Genomic DNA, 19,322 nt, shown 5'->3' on the forward strand with positions numbered 1-19,322 from the left:
TCACATTTCAAAATGAATTATGCCTTCCCAACAGTCCCCTAACGTCTTAACTCATTTCAGCATTAACTCAAAAGACTACAGTCCAAAGTCTCATCTGAGACAAGTCAAGTCCCTTCTGCCTATGAGCTTGTAAAATCAAAAGCAAGTTAGTTACTTCCTAGATACAATGGGGGTATAGGCATTGCCTAAATACAGCCCTTCCAAATGGGAGAAATTAGCCCACACAAAGGGGCTACAGGCCCCATGCAAGTCCAAAATCCATCAGGGCAGTCAAATCTTAAAGCTTCAAAATGATCTCTTTTGACTCCATATCTCACATCCAGGTCACACTGATGCATGAGGTAGGTCCCCATGGTCTTGGGCAGCTCTGTCCCTGTGGCTTTGCAGGGTACCACCTCCCTCTCAGCTGCTTTCACAGGCTGGCGTTAAGTGTCTGCAGGTTTTCCAGGCACACAGTGCAAACTGTCAGTAGATCTACCATTCTGGAGTCTGGAGGATGGTGGCCCTCTTCTCGCAGCTCCACTAGGTGGTGGCCCAGTGGGGACTCTGTGTGGAGGCTCCGACCCCACATTTCCCTTCTGCACTGCCCTAAAAGAGGTTCTCCATGAGGGCCCCACCCCTGCAGCAAATGGGCATCCAGGCAACAGAGGATGTTTCCATACATCTTCTGAAATCTAGGTGGAGTTTCCCAAACCTCAATTACTGGCTTCTGTGCACTTGCAGGCTAACACCACATGGAAGCTGCCAAGGCTTGGGGCTTGCACCCTCTAAAATCACAGCCTGAGCTCCACATTGGCCCCTTTCAGCCATGGCTGGAATGGCTGGGATGCAGGGCACCAAGTCCCTAGGCTGCACACAGAATGGGGACCCTGGGCCTGGGCCATGAAACCGTTTTTTCCTCCTAGGCCTCTGGGCCTGCGATGGCAGGAACTGCCCTGAAGACCTCTGACATGCCCTGGAGACATTTTCCCCATTATCTTGGGGATTAACATTCGGGTCCTTGTTGCTTGTGCAAATTTCTGCAGCCAGCTTGAATTTCTTCTCAGAAAATGCAATTTTCTTTTTTGTCACATTGTCAGGCAGCAAATCTTCCAAACTTTTATGCTCTGCTTCCCTTATAAAACTGAATGCCTTTAACAACACCCAAGTCACCTCTTGAGTGTTTTGCTGCTTAGAAATTTCTTCCACCAGATATGCTAAATCATCTCTCTCAAGTTCAAAGTTCCACAAATCTCTAGGGCAGAGGCAAAATTCTGCCAGTGTCTTTGCTAAAGCATAACAAGAGTCACCTTTACTCCAGTTCCCAACAAGTTTCTCATCTCTATCTGAGACTACCTCAGCCTGGATTTCATTGTCCATATCATTATAAGCATTTTTGTCAAAGCCATTCAACAAATCTCTAGGGAGTTCCAAACTTTCCCACATTTTCTTGTCTTCTTCTGAGCCATCCAAACTGTTCCAACTTCTGTCTGTTACCCAGTTCCAAAGTTAATTCCACATTTTCAGCTATCGTTACAGTAGTGCCCCACTCTACTGGTACCAATGTACTGTATTAGTCTGTTTTTATGCTGCTAATAAAGACATACTCGAGACTGGGTAATTTATACAGGAAAAAGTTTTAATGGACTTGTAGTTCCATATGGCTGGGGATGCCTCATAATCATGGCAGAAGGCAAGGAGTAGCAAGTCATGTCTTACATGGATGGCAGCAGGCAAAGAGAGAGCTTATGCTGGGAAACTCCCCCTTATAAAACCATCAGATCTCATGAGACTTATTCACTGTAATGAGAACAGTATGAGATAGACCTGCCCCCGTGATTCAATTACCTCCCACTGGTTCCCTCCCACAACATGTGGAAATTCAGGATAAGATTTGAGTGAGGACATGGCCAAACCATATCACCCACCAAGCCCTTCACTTGAGGATCTGGGCTGGGCTCTCAGGCGAGAATCAGGAGGCACTGAGTTGGGATTCAGTCCAACAATGGCAACTCGATGGCATGTCCTGGCTCAGGGTTGGGCAGACAGGGCCTCCCTCTGGGGTTCACACTGGTTCTGAATAACAAGAACCATGCTGGGGCAATGACCTGGGGCCTGAGCCCTGCTCTTAGCCTGCTGGGCACCATGCCAGCCCAGGGCAGCCCACCAAGGCTGTCCACATGGCATCCTCAGTGATAGTTTCTAGGGCTGCTTCCTTGGCCCCTGACCAGCCCCACATCCCTGGACCTGGGCTCTGTGGAGGACCTCTCTCTGCCCTTCGGCTCCCATCCTCCCATCCCGCTTCCCCTTAGGGGAGCCCCTCCAGCCTCGTGGGTTCTGTCTGTCCCCACTGGTCAATCTCCCCCTACGCTTGGGCCCTGGACAGCAGACTGCCATGTCAAGCCTGCTTTTTGGCATCTCCACTTGGGACCTCCTCCCAGGCTCTGACACCTGCAATGCCCCACGTTGTTCCTGACCTCCCTTCCTTACCCTGCCGCTCTCTGTCTTTCTTTGTGCAATGAAAGCCCCTTACTCACCCAGAGCCCCCAAACCAAACACATAAGCTGTGTCGTTACTCATGTGACCCCTTCCAGTGGCCCCTGGAGTGCAGCCCCCCTTCCCTGTAGCTCCCTGTGAATCCTCCTCATCCATTCTCCACAAAGAGGCAGGGTTTTCAAAGCACAAATCAGACACCGTCACTCCCTCACTCAAAACCCCAGTGACTGCCTTTTCGTGAGACTGAGAGCTAATGGTCTGTTCAGGGCTGGCAAGGCCCTGCCTGCTCCCCAGGCCCTCCCCCTGCACCAGTCATGCTGACACCAACCCCCAACCTTTCCCCAAAGCCACCTACTCTTACCCTCAGGCCTCTGCATGGGGTGCTCTTCCCCACGTCATGGGCCATCTTCCCCAAAATGCCCCCCGAGTGACTCTGGGCCCAGCATCCTATTCATTAGGCTCACACCACTCAGCCATGGCCGACGTTTACCAACTTCTTCTATCTGCTTGCTTGTTTGTTTTCTGACTGTCCCTGCAGTTGGCTGAGTAACAGCCCTCCAAGATCGCCATGTTCTCATCTCTGGAACTGGACATGAACTTTGATGCGTCTTTATTCAGAAGAAGTGGGCTGCAGATGTGGCCACATCCAGAGTCTTCCCATCCTCCTGGCTTCTCCCTGTGGGTACTAAATTCAAGCATCCTTATAAAAGGTGGGGGAAGACACATGTGGTTGGGGGGAGACACATGCAGGGGAGAGACACATGCAGTTGGAGGGACACATGCAGGAAAGGAGACACATGTAGGGGGGAGACACATGCGGGGAGGGGAGACACATGCGGGGAGGGGAGACACATGCAGAGTGGGGGACACATGCAGAAGAGGAGGCACATGCACGGGGGAGACACATGCAGTGGGGGAGACACATGTCATGGGGAGACACATGTTGGGGGAGACACATGTTGGGGGGAGACACTTGCAGGGGGGGACACATGCGGGGCGGAAGACACATGTGGGGAGGGGAGACACATGCGGGGAGGAAAACACATACTGGGGGAGACACATGTGCGGGGGAGACACATGCAGTGGGGGGGGACACATGCAGGAGGGGAGACACATGCCGGGGGAGACTCATGCTGGGGAGAGACACATGCAGGGTTGGGGGAGACATGCGGAGGAGCAGGGGACGTGGAGATGCAGCAGAGATAGCTTGAAGGTGCTGGCCTGGAAGACTGGAGCAGCCAAAGGCCAAGGAACACCCAGAGGCTCCAGAAGCTGCAGGAGGCAGGAAGGATCCTCCCCTAGAGCCTCTGGAGGGAGGACAGCCCTGCCAACACCTTCATCTTGGACTTCTCGCCTCCAGAACTTGGAGAGAATGAATCTCCATTGCCTTAAGCTTCTCTGGTTGGGGTATCTTCTTACCATCAGTCCTGTCTGATGTAATAACGCTCTCTCTCCCTCACTAGGGCTCTGTTTGCCTTCAGGGAGCTCTAGTGAGGGAGAGAGAGCCTTACTCCATCACACGGTCAGAAAAGCTAAGAAAACAAAGCAGAGTCCAGGGCCTGAATGAAGCCGGGGCAGGATTCACATGGCGTCAGGGACAACAGGCTCCTGGCAGGAAAGCAGTCATGTCCCCAAGCAGCCTCAGGGCAAGGGCAGTGCAGCGGAACAGGACTGAGCGAGGGGAGAGAAAAGGGGCGGGATACGAGAGGTGGTGGGGACCTCGTGACAGAGGACAGAGGGCTCTCAGGCCTGTGGGAAGCTTCTGCGGGGTCAGGACCTCAGGGAATATTCTGTAAATCCACCCTGGCAGCAGGGTTAGGGAGGCGGCAGGGAGACCAGAGGGTGCAGTTGAGTGGTTCGTGACTGTGGGGTGGTGCTGGATAATTCAGGAGGTTGGCCTGAAAGACTTGTGGGTGAGTTGGATGTGAGATTCAAAAGAAAGCAGGTCACCCGGCATAGCTCCTGGAATTTGGGCCTGGGCAACAGGAAGGGCAGAACTGCTGTTCCCTGGACTGGGAAGGTGGGGCAGGAGCTGGCTGGGTCTGGGGTACGCTACAAACAGCCGTGCTGCAGACTCGCCAGGTGCAGGAGCATGTTAGATACCAAGGGGCACTGTCAGGTGGTGCGGTACAGCTGGGAATTCAGAGAAGAGGTTATGCTGAGATGTAGGTGAGGGGAGCACAGCAATGGGAGTTCCTGTCCTGCACTGGAGGAGGCACCTGGCAGGGGGCCACAGAGGATGGAGCCCTGAAACACCCAACCTTTAGAAGGTGGGAAGGTGCCAGCCTGGCCAACATGGTGAAACCCCGTCTCTACTAAAAATACAAAAATTAGCTGGGTGTGGTGCACGCACCTGTAGTCCCAGCTACTCGGGAGGCTGAGGCAGGAGAATCATTTGAACCCGGGAGGCGGAGGTTGCAGTGAGCCAAGATCGCGCCACTGCACTCCAGCCTGCAGACAGATTGAGACTCCATCTAAAAAAAAAAGAAAGTGGGAAGGTGGTGAGGCCCAGCACAGCACAGAGCCTGGGGAGGAGCAGCCAGGCAGGGACGAGGGCATGCAAGGCAGGGGCATGCACCATCCAGAGGAAGCGAGGCTTCCAGGGCAGAGGGAGGAGAGCCTGTGCCAGGTGCCGCTGGTTCCCTCCAGTCAGATGAAGGCTGGCATTGCCACCGTTGCGTTTGATGACGAGGAAGTCGCTGGTGAGCTTGCCCGGAGCTGCGTGGAGGAGCAGCCTGGAGAGATGGGATGTGGACGTTCATCTCTGCAAAGGAGGACAGAGAGGTGGGGCATGGCTGCAGGGGATGAAAGGAAAGACATTTCTTTGGTTAAGATGGGCAAAAATGGCAACATGTTTTTGAAGAGAGGACAGGTGTGGGGAGACAGAGCAGGGAGGAGGCGAGCTCCCAGGCCCACGGGATGGTGGTCCTGCATGGGGGCAGAGATGATTCACCTCCTGCAAGGAGCAAGGCAGGGCCAGGCAGGGGTCTGGGCGGTGGATCTTGTGATGGGTGTGATGGGAGCTGAGAGTTGGGCTGGGCCTTCCTCGGTGCAGTGAGAATCATGTCATCTGCTGGGGGAGAGGTGTGAGGAGGAGGCCCGAGGGGCAGGGGAGAGGCGTGAGGAGGAGGGCCGAGGGGCAGGGGAGAAAGAGTTAGAGCCCCTCCAAGGGAGTTGGGGCTGTGGGCAGGGAGAGGCAGAGGCAGGATTTCAGGACTTCCTTGGGCTGGGAAGTCATGAATTCAAACAGGGACCAGTCCCCAAGGCGGTGTGATTTCCCTGGCCCTGCTCAGCTGTCAGGGAGCAGGGAGGGGTGGACAGGGAGTCAGGTGTCGTCAGGAAGAGGGGAGGGTGGGCAATGCCAGGGAACTGAGAGCACAGGAGTGACTTCTGGGGGAATCCCAGCTGGACAAGCAGGGAAGTGACGAGGGGGAGACCACGGAGCAGGGTTTTGTGCTGCCTGCCCCGGCTGAACATCTGCAAGTGCACGACTGACTCCCATGAACATCAAATGTGCTCTTAGGCTGCAAGGATTTAGTGAGAGAATGACATAAGCTCAGCATGTGCCCAACACACAGTCGGGCTGAGAACTCCAAACCACCCAGGTGGTCCCAGAAGCAGAGCTGGCCACCCTTTCCTTGCTTGACAGCTTCCAAACAGAAGCAGCTGGTTGCTGTGCACAAGTCCAGGGAGCTGATAAGGAGGGGCAGCCTGGGTCCTCTGTGAGCCTGTTCACCCCCGCCCCAGGCCGGTGTCCCCAGGGGCCAGGGAGGCCATCTGGGTGCTCACTCGGCTCAGCTGGATTTGGGGAGAGTGAAGCCGGCAGCCTGAAGGCTCAGGGCACAGGCAGCCGATCGCGTGGGTTTTGGGTCCCATTTGCTAGGAAATTCGCAGAGAGGAGGGGAGAGTTAGTGCCGTTGCCTTGGCAACGCTCTGTCACATTCTAATGGGGCTCAGCAGTAGAAGGAGGCTTGTCTTATAGGAGCACAAAGCAGATCGATTTGCTGGTGTCCTGAGGCAGCTCAGTGGGAAAGCGGCTGCTTCCCGGATGCCTGCCGCCCGAGCTCCATTGGGAAGGCAGCAGAAGAGGGGCGGGTGGGGGTGTCCCAGGACCCACGGTACCCACCAAAGAGTGAGGCGGGGCTGATGCTGGGTACCCACTTAGCCTCATCCCAAGGCAGCTCAAGATCTCAGAGCTGGGGTGGAGGAGGTGGGCGGCTGCCCCAGACAGACTGGAGCTTTGGGACCCAGGCCCCACGCCCACCTCCACATGGAGCCTCTGCTCTAGGGAGCCTCCTGATTTTGCAGACAGGAACGCCATGGGATGAGGAAAAAGACAAGCATCTAAATGTGTCAGCAGTGAGGTGTGTTGGTGTCACGGACTGTGGCATTCCTGCACCTGAACTTCAGCCAACCCCAAAGGGATGGACGCAATGAAGAACTCAGAGCAACCTCCTCGAGGGGCCTGAGTGGACGCCAGATCCCCCAAAATCCAGAACTAGAGCCAAATAGCTAGGAGCTTGGGTTGCAGGAGCAAATATAAATATTAAAAGTACGGACAAGATACAAATAATACAAGCAGTACAGATTGAGAGGAGGGACAGGGTGGCCAGAGAAAGAAGAGCTGAATATTACCCAGCCTTTCAAAAGAGGAAGTGGGCGTTATTGTCAAAAACGGGACCACGGGATAGAGAATGTCTAATTCCAAACAGTTAATGGTCTTCATAGACTTTTCCTTCTCAGTCTTAGAAGATTCTTCTAGGAAACAATGCCTCGCGTGGTGAAGATAAACGTGCTTGAAGTCAGCAGCATCTTCAGCTTGACTTTGTTCCCCTTCCTTCTTTACATTGCAGTTCAATCTAATATTTCTGGGCTGCAAAGCCTGGGAAGGATGATGTCATCTTTTACACCAGCATTTGCCCATCCTTCCTATTTCTTTCTAGCCATTGCCACGTGCCAGGCACGGTTCTAAATATTTGGCACCGCTGTGGCTCCCTGACGCCACTCAGTTGGGCACTGAGGTGGGGCTGCCATCATCAATCCACCCCCAGGGAGATAAATGGGGCCCAGAGAGGGTGACTGGCCCAGAGCCTCAACAGCTCCCAAGAGGGGGGCTCTGGCTTGGAACCCAGGTCATTTGGTCTTAGAGGCCACCCTCTTACGTTTGCACACTTTGCATTTCCTGATCATGTGCACAGAGGAATGCCTGCAGGGCAGCCCCACGGTCAACACTGGCTATTCTGGGTAGGGGGCTTTCGTTACTTTTACATTCTTCTTTGTATTTTATCTTTTTAAAGAAAAACAATAATGTCTGTATTTAAAAAAAAAAACAGCTTTATTAAGATATAGTTTACTGGCCAGGCACGGTGGCTCATGCCTGTAATCCCAGCACTTTGGGAGGCCGAGATGGGTGGATCACGAGGTCAGGAGATCGAGACCATCCTGGCCAACACAGTGAAACCCCATCTCTACTAAAAATACAAAAAGTTAGCCAGGTGTGGTGGCGGGTGCCTGTAGTCCCAGCTACTCAGGAGGCTGAGGCTGGAGAATGGGGTGAACCCAGGAGGCGGAGCTTGCAGTGAGCCAAGATTGAGCCACTGCACTCCAGCCTGGGCGACAGAGTGAGACTCCGTCTCAAAAAAAAAAAAAAAAAAAAAATATATATATATATATATACACACATATATATAGTTTACATACCATACAACTCACTCATTTAAGGTGTACAATTCAATGGTTTTTGGTATATTATATTACTATATTTTTAAAACTGTGGTTGCATATGTGCAACATTAAATTTACCATTTTAACTGTTAAGTACACAAGTTAGTGGCACTGATGACATTCACCATATTGTGCAACCATCACCACTGTCAACTTCCAAAACTTTGTCATCATTCCAGGCTTAAACTTGTACCCATTAACTAATCATGTCCCAACCTCCTTCCCCTTAGCCCCTGGTAACCACTAATCTACTTCCCGTCTCTGTGAATTTGACTACTCTAGGGACCTCACAAAAGCAGAATCCTGCAGTACTTGTCCATCAGTGACCGGCTTATTCGCTGAGGATAATGTCTTCAAGCTTCATCTGTGTTGTAGCTTGTGTTGGAATTTTCCTTCTCTTCATGGCTGGTAACAGTTCATTGGATGGAACGCATTTGTCTGTTGATGCATCTATTGATGGACACAGGGGTTGTTCCCACTTTTTTTGTTTGCTTGCTTGTTTGTTTTATGAAGATGGTGTCTCGTTCTGTCCCCCAGGCTGGAGTGCAATGGCGCGATCTTGGCTCACTGCAACCTCCGCCTCCCGGGTTCAAGCGATTCTCCTGCCTCAGCCTCCTGACTAGGTGGGACTACAGGTGCCCATCACCACACCTGACTAATTTTCATATTTTTAGTAGATACCGGGTTTCACCAGGTTGGCCTGGCTGGTCTCAAACTACTGACCTCAGATGATCCGCCCGCCTCGGCCTCCCAAAGTGCTGGGATTACAAGCGTGAGACACCACGCCCGGTCTGTTCCCACTTTTTGGCTGTTATGAATAATGCTGCCATGAACATAGGCATGTACATATCCGCTCCAGTCCCTGCTTTCTCTTCCCTTGGGTGTGTACTCAGAAGTGGAATTGCTGGGTCACCTGGTGTGCAACTTTAAAAATAAAAACGATCCTTGCTAAAATTGGATCTGAGGTCTCAGTCCACTCAAGGAAATCAACGCAGCCTTTCTCTCCAGCCCACAGGAACAAAACCCCAAAGACGGGGGTCGCATTCCAGCTCTATGGCCACATCACATGTCTCCCAGAGCCCAGACATTTATTAGCGGCCACCTGGAGCACCAATGTGAAGGCTGAAGGAGAAACTTGGGTTGAGGCCCGGTGTGCTGCGCGCGCCCCATGCATGTAGAGTTCTTATGCATATAAAGTGTGTTTATTCCCGCACTGGATCTCCTCAGTAGCCCCTGAGACCTGCAGTATATGCACCATTCATTCCCATTCAACAGATGTGGGAACTGAGGCTCAGACAGCCACTACCTGGAAAGCCCTTCAGCTCCAAATGCAGGGTCCACTCCGGCTCCTGGCTGCCTCCCTCAACGATCCCCAAGGGGCTTACAAAAAGCTTTCCTCCATTCTAGGACAACAAAGACACTGGGGGTAGTAACCTGAGGGGGGCAGAGAGAAAAGTCTCCACAGCTGCACCCCCCAATTTCTTCCCAGCACCATCTCCTCGAAGAGTCTTGGGGGCCACCCTGCCTGAGGGGCCGTGGCATATCACCAGGAATGCCACTGCTTAAACTCCTCTGAGGCTGGGAAGCCCACCCAGACCAACAGGCCGGCCCTCTGGCTTCCCTGGAGGGAGCTCTGTCCCCAGGGCTCAGAGAACAGAATCCCCACAGCAAAGGCCCTCAGGGTGCAAGGGCCGTGTCAGAGGGCCCCTTCCCATCTTCTCTTCTTCAGCACATGTGCCCAGCTCCTGCACCCAATGCCCAGGGGATGCCTCCCAGATGCCGGCAGCACAGTGACAGGGGCAGGAGGTGGCATTGTCCTTGTTCTGGATATCCCTGGGTGACCCCGGTACGTTACTCCCCCGAACTCCAGCAGCCTCATCTGTGACACAGGGAGCCGGGCCACATCATCCTGGGCAGCGCTGCTCTCTGCAATTATTGAGTCTGGAGTCTCTTCTTGTCAGAGATTCTCTTTAGGGAGTTTATTTTCCATAGACTAAAGACTAAACAATAGAGAACAGAGAGAGGCTTCTAGATACCTACTGCAACCTTAGCTTCTCAGAAAATACAGGTGCTTGGGACTCCTCCCACAAAATCGGGAATTTAAATGGAAAACGTGGCCCCCAAGACAGCTCCTTTAGTCAAAGGGTCTGAGTACACATTAAAGGAGGGTAGAGGGAGAGGGGACATAGAGAGGGAGGAAAGGGGAGGAGGGCACCAGGACAGGCAGAGCCAAGGGAGTCCTGGGGGTGGATACGCACCTGCCTGTAAGGGGCCCTGTGGTCCTGGCACATGACTATAAGGGGCCCTGTCATCGTGTGTTAGGTTGTGACACAGCTCTGCCCGCCCCAGGTGCCTTTTCTGAACCAGGAACCTAAGAGAGGAGCTCTCCCACCAGGGCCGGGGAAGGAGGGCACCAGGATGGGGCAGAGCCAAGGGGGTTCTGGAAGCCCCCAGCCCTGGTGGGAGAGCTCCTCTCTTAGGTTCCTGGTTCAGAAAAGGTACCTAGGGCGGGCAGAGCTGTGTCACAACCTAACACACGATGACAGGGCCCCTTACAGGCACGTGTGTATCCACCCCCAGGAGCACACAGACAGACTCCTCCACATGCCCTGTCTGGGGACAGGAGCCCAGCACCCAATGCTCGTTACTGCTTCCACCCCTTTGCTGACCTCCCCACTCATCAGGGCTGCGTGCCAGGTGACCAGGGTTCTAACCCTGGCTTCCTCCCTGACCTCTCCTCCTGGAAACATCCTTCCTGACCCAGCCTCAGTTTACCTCATTGAAGGGTGACTTTTAAGGACCCATTCGGCTTTCATCTCCTGTCACTCCGTAGACATCAAGACTTAACATCCCATCCCTCCCACCCCCAGCTGTCATTCCCCCTCCCCAATCTTCGGCCCACTCCCTGTCCAGGGGCCCAGGTCCCCAGCGCCGGCCAACCCCTCTGTCCCCATTCCTGGGACCTGGAGCCCGCGAAGGCTCAGGCCGGCCAGGATGGAGTTCTCTATCCCAGTTCAATTTCCCCCGCCTTTTTGATGTCACATCCTGTCCCAGCCTGCTTCCCCGCCGGCCGCCGCCCTCCTCCCCGGGAGAGAGCGAGGCGCGCGGGTCCCTCTGCGCCACCCCCGCCCCCGCCCCTTCCGAGCAAACTTTTGGCACCCACCGCAGCCCAGCGCGCGTTCGTGCTCCGCAGGGCGCGCCTCTCTCCGCCAATGCCAGGCGCGCGGGGGAGCCATTAGGAGGCGAGGAGAGAGGAGGGCGCAGCTCCCGCCCAGCCCAGCCCTGCCCAGCCCTGCCCGGAGGCAGACGCGCCGGAACCGGGACGCGATAAATATGCAGAGCGGAGGCTTCGCGCAGCAGATCCCGCGCGCCGCCCGCTCCGGGTGCTGAATCCAGGCGCGGGGACACGAGCCAGGCGCCGCCGCCGGAGCCAGCGGAGCCGGGGCCAGAGCCGGAGCGCGTCCGCGTCCGCGTCCACGCAGCCGCCGGCCGGCCAGCACCCAGGGCCCTGCATGCCAGGTCGTTGGAGGTGGCAGCGAGACATGCACCCGGCCCGGAAGCTCCTCAGCCTCCTCTTCCTCATCCTGATGGGCACTGAACTCACTCAAGTACGTGCATCCAACGCCATTTTCCTCCCTGCCAGGCGCCCGGCCCGGCCCCCCGGGAGCCCCACAAAGTCTGGGAACGGCTCCGGCTCCGCGACGGCCCGCGCCCTCGGCCTGGGCGCCCGAAGTGCCGGGGTTGGGGAGGGGGCCAGGGCGCTGGGCTGGACCTGGGTGGGAGGGAGGGGTGCAGGCTGACCGGAGACGGTGCTCCTCCAGCCCCGGCTCAGCAGAGCTGACGGCTGCCCCCTTTTTCCTAGGACTCCGCTGCCCCCGACTCCCTGCTGAGAAGTTCAAAGGGCAGCACGAGGGGGTCTTTGGCTGCTATTGTCATCTGGAGGGGGAAGAGTGAGAGCCGGATAGCCAAGACCCCAGGCATTTTCAGAGGTGGCGGGACCTTAGTCCTACCCCCAACAGACACCCCCGAGTGGCTCATCCTCCCTTTGGGCATAACGCTGCCCTTGGGGGCTCCAGAAACAGGCGGTGGGGATTGTGCCGCTGAGACCTGGAAGGGCAGCCAGCGTGCCGGCCAGCTGTGTGCATTGTTGGCTTAATGTGCAGGGCTTGGGGGGCTGTGGCCACATGCCCGGCAGGAGGTGAGTGAGGAGCCCTGTGGTGTGCGGGTGTGGGGATCGTGGGCATTTCAAACGGGCTTGTCGTCCCCTGAACAATGTATCGATAGAGAAAGGTCTCTGCTTGGTATTCTCCATTTTAAAGATGCATCTTGGAGCTGGCAGGTCTTGGGGGAGGAGAAGGGCTGTCTGTGAGCGCCGAACTGGGAGGGTTGCTTTGGCACTGTGGTGCTCGGAAGAGCCTGCCAGCCTCGGGAGCCGGGCTGCTTGGGAGTGACATTAAAATGCCCTTTCAATGATGCCACTGTGCCATGCTCTGAACTGGGAGACTCTGGCCCTTTGGAGTTGCAAGTCCAGGAAGTGATGGGCAGCCAGTACCTTGGCCCCAAGCCCTAGCTGCCCCTGACCCTCCTCTCCTTCCTCCCTTCCTCCATCTCCCTCAGAATTAAAGAGAAAACAAAGCAGAGAAGATGGGAGGGCCAGAGAGCCAGAGGTAGACCATAGGAGAGAAGACACTGAACGAGCTTCCCTTGTTTTGCCTGGAAGCCCTCGCTGGCTCCCTGGCTCTGCCTAGGACGTGCAGCCCAAATCCCAATCCAGCAATGGGGTTACGTCGTCCCGCTTACCCTCAGAGCCCTTCTCCTCCTGGTGCTGCCCAGACGATCAGCCAGTCCCCCCTGGAAAGGTTCTCTGCATGGCCTCTAGGAGAGAAGTTTTCTTGGCCCCAGGAAGGCCTGGTGGAGGGGTGGTGGTTGTGCACTGTTGCTGGACAGATGCATTCATTCATGTGCACACACACACATGCACACACAGGGGAGCAGATACCTGCAGAGAAGAGCCAACCAGGTCCTGATTAGTGGCAAGCTGCCCTACAAAGGGCTATGCCTGTGTCTTATTGAGACACCTTGGCAAAGAGATGGCTGGTTCTGGGTGGTCCTGGACATGGCCGCACCCAAGGGTCCTCCAAGCCTTAAGGGCACCCTTAAGCCTCCATGCCCAGGCCAAAAGATGCTTTTCCTCCCTAAGTTCTCCTCTTTGTGTCTTTCTAAAGATTCCCTGTTCTTGGGAGAAACTTTTGATTCAACTTCAATTACAAGCTTTGTCTCAGTGGTGAAAGTATTTGTGCATCCACACGAAGGGTGCTGGACATCCGAACCCCAGCCAGCCCCTGGTCACACCCCTGCATCCTCACACCTTGGAGTCAGGGCCCAGCCAGCCACCTTCAGGACCCTGGTCAGCTCCGCCAGCCCACAGCCACCGCGGGTCAGGAAGGGAAATGCTGTTGTTTTCTTTGCTGGCCTGGCAGGTTCCTCTCTGAAGCTGAGCCACAGGCTGTCTCAGGGGAATGTGTCCCTCGACTCAGCCAGGAGGCACCTCCCACCATACGGTACAGCTCCACCTTCCCTGGGCTGGCTTCTGATCATTGTGCTTTCGGAATCTTGCATTGGAGGCCAGTTATCCTAATGTGTTGGGATTTTGGAGAAAAGGCTCAGCAGGTGAAATCACTTCAACGTTTTCGAGTCTCTGAAGCGGGCAGAGAGTGGCTGGCTCAGCACCAGCACCCGAGAGCCTGGCTACCCTGGTCCCCACCTGGGTGGGCCCCACTGGGGTTATGCCAGGTGACTTTCATCTTTGACCTCTAAGGTAGCGTCTGGGGTCAGGAGTGGGTGTGGGTGCAGGACCAACCTGCTCTGATTCCAAGAGCTACTGGGGGACATCCATCCCCAGGCATCTTACTTTCTTGATTCCAAAGTTATGTGTTGGGGGTTCCTTGAGCAGTGCTGCTCATATTTGTGAGTGAGTGAAGAAACGTGTCTGGGCTTCAGGAAAGGGTGCTGGAGCTGTCTGGTGTCTGACTCCCGCTTCCACTGTAGGTAAATTGCTCCCAACAGCCACATCCTTGCTTTTAGCTCTGCCCAAGGGATGGACATGCGACTCTAGGGCCACTGTGTTTCTAAATGAGCATACGTCGACATAAGAAGATGTCAGAAATGCCTGGATCCTACCTGCACTTAAGAAATGCTGCCTGGAGGATTCAGGCGGACAGGCAGGGGAAGTGGAGCACATGGCCGGGCCATCTGTTCTCCCGACAGCTTGCTTACAATGAGACACTCAATCAAACGCCAACCGTTGATGGACGGCCTATGACACGCAAGGCTGTGGGGCCAGGTGAACTTTGTCCTCAGACAGAAAGACATTTCACATGGTCTTGCTCTGTGATTTTCAATAAAAGGCTGGTATTTCATGCTCTTAGAGAAGCAGGGTAAAGTGGCATCATACTGAACTTCCCGGGCAGGGTACCAAGGCGTTGATCTCTGGGCCTTGGGGAAAGTGGGGCAGGGCAGGGCCTCCCTGGGCTCCAGGTCCACCGCCACACCCCCCAGGCTTCCCTTCAGAGTGAAGCATGTTTTTTGTACGTGATAGGGTAAAAGGGGCTGGGAAGCTTTGTAGCAACAACCTTGAACCTAGATGGCCTCATTCTCACCCCGATCCCACCAGACACGGGCTGTGTGACCTTGAGAAAGGCCCTTTAACCCCTCTGAGCCTGACCTTCCTTGTTTCACAAGGAGGATTAAACAAGATGATTCTTGAGTAAGATCCCTTCCTGCTACAGACCCCCAACCCCATTCTTTCATTGGCTCACTCATCCTCTCCTTAGACAAGCGTTTCCTGGATACCAGCTGGTTGGATTTAACTCGGTCAATTCTGGGCTTACAATGTTGAGTGAGTCCAAATCCTTGCCGCTTGGCACCTGGGGCTGGCATGCTTTGAGGGAAGACCCCAGGTTCTGCCATAATCATGGGTTTCAGTGGCACAAGAAGTGTCTGCACCGAGTGCTCTGGGTGGGAGTTGGGGAATGAGTTCTGTTTCGGAAGCTGGAGGAAGCTCTGGAGAAGAAGGATATTTGATCTGGGTCCAAGGTTGCACCTGGGTCCACTAGTGAGCCTGGGGGAAGAAGAAGAGGACAGAGGCCAGGTACGGTGGCTCACACCTTTAAGGCCAGCACTTTGATCACTTGAGGTCAGGAGTTCAAAACCAGTCTGGCCAACATGAGGAAACCCCATCTCTACTAAAAATACAAAAAATTAGCAGGGCGTGGTGGCAGACGCCTATAATCCCAGCTACTCAGAAGACTGAGGGAGGAGAATCGCTTGAACCCAGGAGGCGGAGGTTGCAGTGAGCCGAGATTGCACCACTGCACTCCGAGATTCTGTCTCAAAAAAAAAAAAAAGAAAAGAAAAGAAAAAGAAGAAGAAGAACAAGAGGACAGAAATGGCTGCAGACAGAGGCTGTAGCAGGAAGAAGGGCCTGGAAACACTGACTCTCGCATCCAGTGCTCAATCCACGTGGGTTGAGGGTATTTGAAGTGTTTGAAGATGGAAGCAGAGCTCTCCTCATTAGCCATGCATCTCCAGGCCGGGCCTGGCCTTTCCTACAACACGACGCCCCTGGATGCCCCTGGTGGGGTTCAAGCTGTCAGTGAACACAGAACAGGCTTGAGTGGCAACCGTCACTGTGACGTTTGCCTTCAGGCTTTATTGAGTGACTACTGTTTGCTGGGTCTCGGAGTTGGGCCAGCTGTTTGCCAGTCTAGGTGCCTGCATTGAGAAGTGGGAGGACCCTGGACTGCACTTGGGGAGTTGTGGGTTGGTGTGAACAGGGCAGACGAGAAGACCAGGGAGGCGATGCTGACTTAGGCTTTCAGAACCCCAGTGAGGCCCATCTCTCTGAATCTGTTCCTCATCCCCCCATTTAGCTCATTCTAGAGCTGAAGACCTCACTTCACTCCCCTGAGCAAATCCAACAAGTAGAAACGGCTAAACGTTTTTACCTGCTGCAACCTAAGCTTGGGCCAGGTGGTCTGGATGACCTGTCTTGTCCCCCTGCCAGGCCCTCTTCCCTTCCAGCTTCTCTGCCCCACTCTGTTTTGGACATACTGGGAGGATACAGTGTTTGTAGAAGGGGATGGAGTACAGGGGTAGAGGGAAAAGTTCAGGTGAAATTGGGGTCTTTTCCTAAACCCATTATTTCAGAATATGTGGAATTCATTCAGTCTTTGCACCAAAGTTGGCCGTGGCCTCTTGGGCTGGCAACGCCTCTGGACACACAGAGGGAGAGGGGCACCCTCCCCTTTCCCATTCCCGGGCTGCCTCCCCTGGTGTAGAGGCTCCTGACACCAGGGGCGCTGAGCTGTCAATCCTGCCCATGAGGCAGCTGCTCCGTCTCCTAAAGCAATTTGCTTCTCATTCCACTGACTTCAACCTTCCACAATCAGAAGAAAGGTAATTTCCTGCCTTGGGTTGTGTTTATTACTAAAGTTATCAGGCCCTGCAATCAGTATTAACATCACCATGTAAAATAATACAAAACTAATTACTAGCTAAACTGAATTAGATACATGGCAACCACGAGCCAGGCTGACGGGGCGAGCAGCCAATTTCCAGCTCTGAAAGATGCGTCCTGGACGCCCTGCATGCTCGGAAACCTCAGCGCTGTCCCGACCGGCACCTCAGGGCGACCGAAGGGATGGGAAGAGAGAACAGGAAGTAAAAATGCACACCTCTGAGCTTTTTTAGATTATTAACATAATAATCTAAATATGATAAATAATAATGATAATAAATAATATACTATATAAGATAAATAATATAAGCAACTGGAGCCCGCCCGGAGTTAAAGCCCCAGGAATCCCGCCAGTGGCGAGGACTGATACCACATGTCACGAGTGTAAACTTTATCATGTTACGGCAGTCCCAGCAATCCTGGGCAATTGTCCCCATTCTTGACCTGAGGACACACAGGCGTGGGGAGGTTAAGCAGCCTTCCCAGCCACCCAGCACATATGTGATGACCCCAGATGGAGCTCTAGTTCTGTCTGACACCTGAGAAACCTAAGTTCTGGTGCTTGTTAAGACAGAAAGAAAATGCAAAGTCGAAAAACAGTGCAGTGTCACCGAACACCAGTGTAAAGGAGGCGCTGGTGCTGCCACTGGGTCGCCGATCTCTGTGGAATGCACCGCAGAGCCCATCGGCTGTGCCTTTCTGACCGTGTGGACACGTGCACGGCCGGCTGCTGACCTTGAAAACGGAGAAAGCAGGGCAAGAAGGAGGGGGTCTGCTTGTGGTTTCCTTGCAACCCCTGAGGATCAAAGACCCCAGCAGGCCCGTCCACCCCTTGGAGACGCGGGTGCATCTAGGAGTGCCTGCTCGGCCGCCTCAGTTCTCTGGGGTGGAAGGTTAGGGGTTACATAGGCAGCCCTGTGCCCCTCAAATGTCCCAGCACGTTCATGACAACTTGAGATCCAAGAAGTCAGAATTAGGGGCCAGGCGCAGTGGCTCACGCCTGTAATCCCAGCACTTTGGGAGGCCGAGAGGGGGGATCACTTGAGGTCAGGAGTTCGAGATCAAGAAGTAAGAAATAGGACCTACAGGTCCTGAGCTAAGGTGGCCTCTCAGTGAGGCTCTAAACCTCCCGACACGCCTGCGGGTCTGGTGACCGCCTTTGTTGCACCTGGCATGCTTTGTACAAGGTGGCTGGAGGGGCCGCCATGGAGAGAATCCGCTGCATTCGCACTGACCTGTCCTCGTTTGTGGCTGCTCACCTGGAGAAGGTTTCCTGTCCCTGCTTCTTCTGTGCTCATGTCAAAGCTCACGCCCCTGCCTGGGCTCCAGCGGGTAACGGCAGCTGCAGTGTTAGCCGACCTCCTTGCCCCAAAAAGACATCCCAGCAGCAGGGATCTGGCCCATATATTCCTTATGTATGGTTCAATGACAGCTAAAATCTGATTGGAGAGTGTGTAGCCATGAAGAGTTGAGATGAAAGAGTGTAAGGGGGAGATGGGAGTGAGGCCGGCTCCCCAGCCCTTGTCCACATTCAGATCAGCAGTTCACAGCATCGCTTTGGGCCATCCCTAAAGTGGTTCCATTCCATCCAGTGGTTTTAGGTATACAAGTTATCCTCAGGGAGTTTAAACCCTGCTGCGGAGATTTCCCTACCTTACAAAATGGCTCTCCTGAGTGGTGCTGAAAAGAAAGTCTCCCCCACTTGCTTCTGGTGATGCTTCGGGGGCCTGAGAGTCAAAGAAAGAACATCAGTGTATCGTAAATAACTTTACTCCATGCACTGAAGGATGTGGGTTTTTAGACAGCGCAGCGGGACTCAGAAATGGGGAGCCAGCCATTTACCAACAATTTGGCTGTCAACTTGAGTCCTTGAACCCCTGCCCAGCCTCCTTCCAGGCCCCCAATATGCACGCACAGGTTTCTGTTCCCAGGCCACCCAGCCTCAGCATCTTGTCCCACAGATGCACAGACTGAGTCAGCTGTGAGTGGCAGCAGGTGAGGGGTGTTGACGGACCCAGGGGTGCTTTGTTCCATCAGCAATACAAAGGATGATGAAACAGGAGATTCTCCCAGGGGCTGCAGCAGTCTTGGTGAGAGGTGGCTAAGAAAGTTTCCGAGGCCAAGTCTGGGCTCCACAGGGCAGGCCCCGTCAGTAATGCCCGGGAGCCTTCTGTGCAGAGGCTGGGTGTCGTCTGGATGCAAAGAACTTTGTTTGGAATCTGGCAGCACCAAATCCTTGGCTGTAAGCAAATGGTGCCACCTGGGGCATTTTCCACATTCCCAGCTGGACCCTGGGATTGACTCTTTGATGTTTCTCATCATGATGTCACCTTTGAATTCATGTCAGGATCAATGACTGATTCCACAGAAACCAGGCTGCCTTTCCCAATTAGTTACAGTGAGTTTCTTCACCTGGGAAGTAGAAAATGATTATGTTTGTGGGGTCCCTAAAAACGTGCATTCAGCCCAGAGGGTGACGTGTCTGCTGAATTATCTTGTCCCTGTTCTTCAAAGTACCACTCCCAGAATTGGCCTCTTTTCCATTTGGCAACTAAGGGAATACAGAGCTGTGGCTTCCCTTGGCCTGGCTGTGGCCAGACTGAGA

The 19,322-nt window shown here is 54.3% G+C and overlaps 1 long non-coding RNA gene across 1 annotated transcript; it reads right to left on the minus strand.

Moving 5' to 3' along the window:
• Positions 1 to 1,312: 1,312 nt before the first annotated feature.
• On the minus strand, positions 1,313 to 18,698 carry LOC129048046 (uncharacterized). Its single transcript, XR_008510050.2, has 6 exons — positions 18,560 to 18,698; positions 18,371 to 18,444; positions 13,000 to 13,198; positions 5,054 to 5,270; positions 4,829 to 4,949; positions 1,313 to 3,160 (listed from the first exon to the last, which is right to left on the minus strand). It is a non-coding gene; the product is annotated as an uncharacterized LOC129048046 (long non-coding RNA).
• Positions 18,699 to 19,322: the final 624 nt, after the last annotated feature.

This window comes from Pongo abelii, chromosome 13, assembly GCF_028885655.2.
Source record: "Pongo abelii isolate AG06213 chromosome 13, NHGRI_mPonAbe1-v2.0_pri, whole genome shotgun sequence".
NCBI classification, from domain to species: Eukaryota; Metazoa; Chordata; class Mammalia; order Primates; family Hominidae; genus Pongo; species Pongo abelii.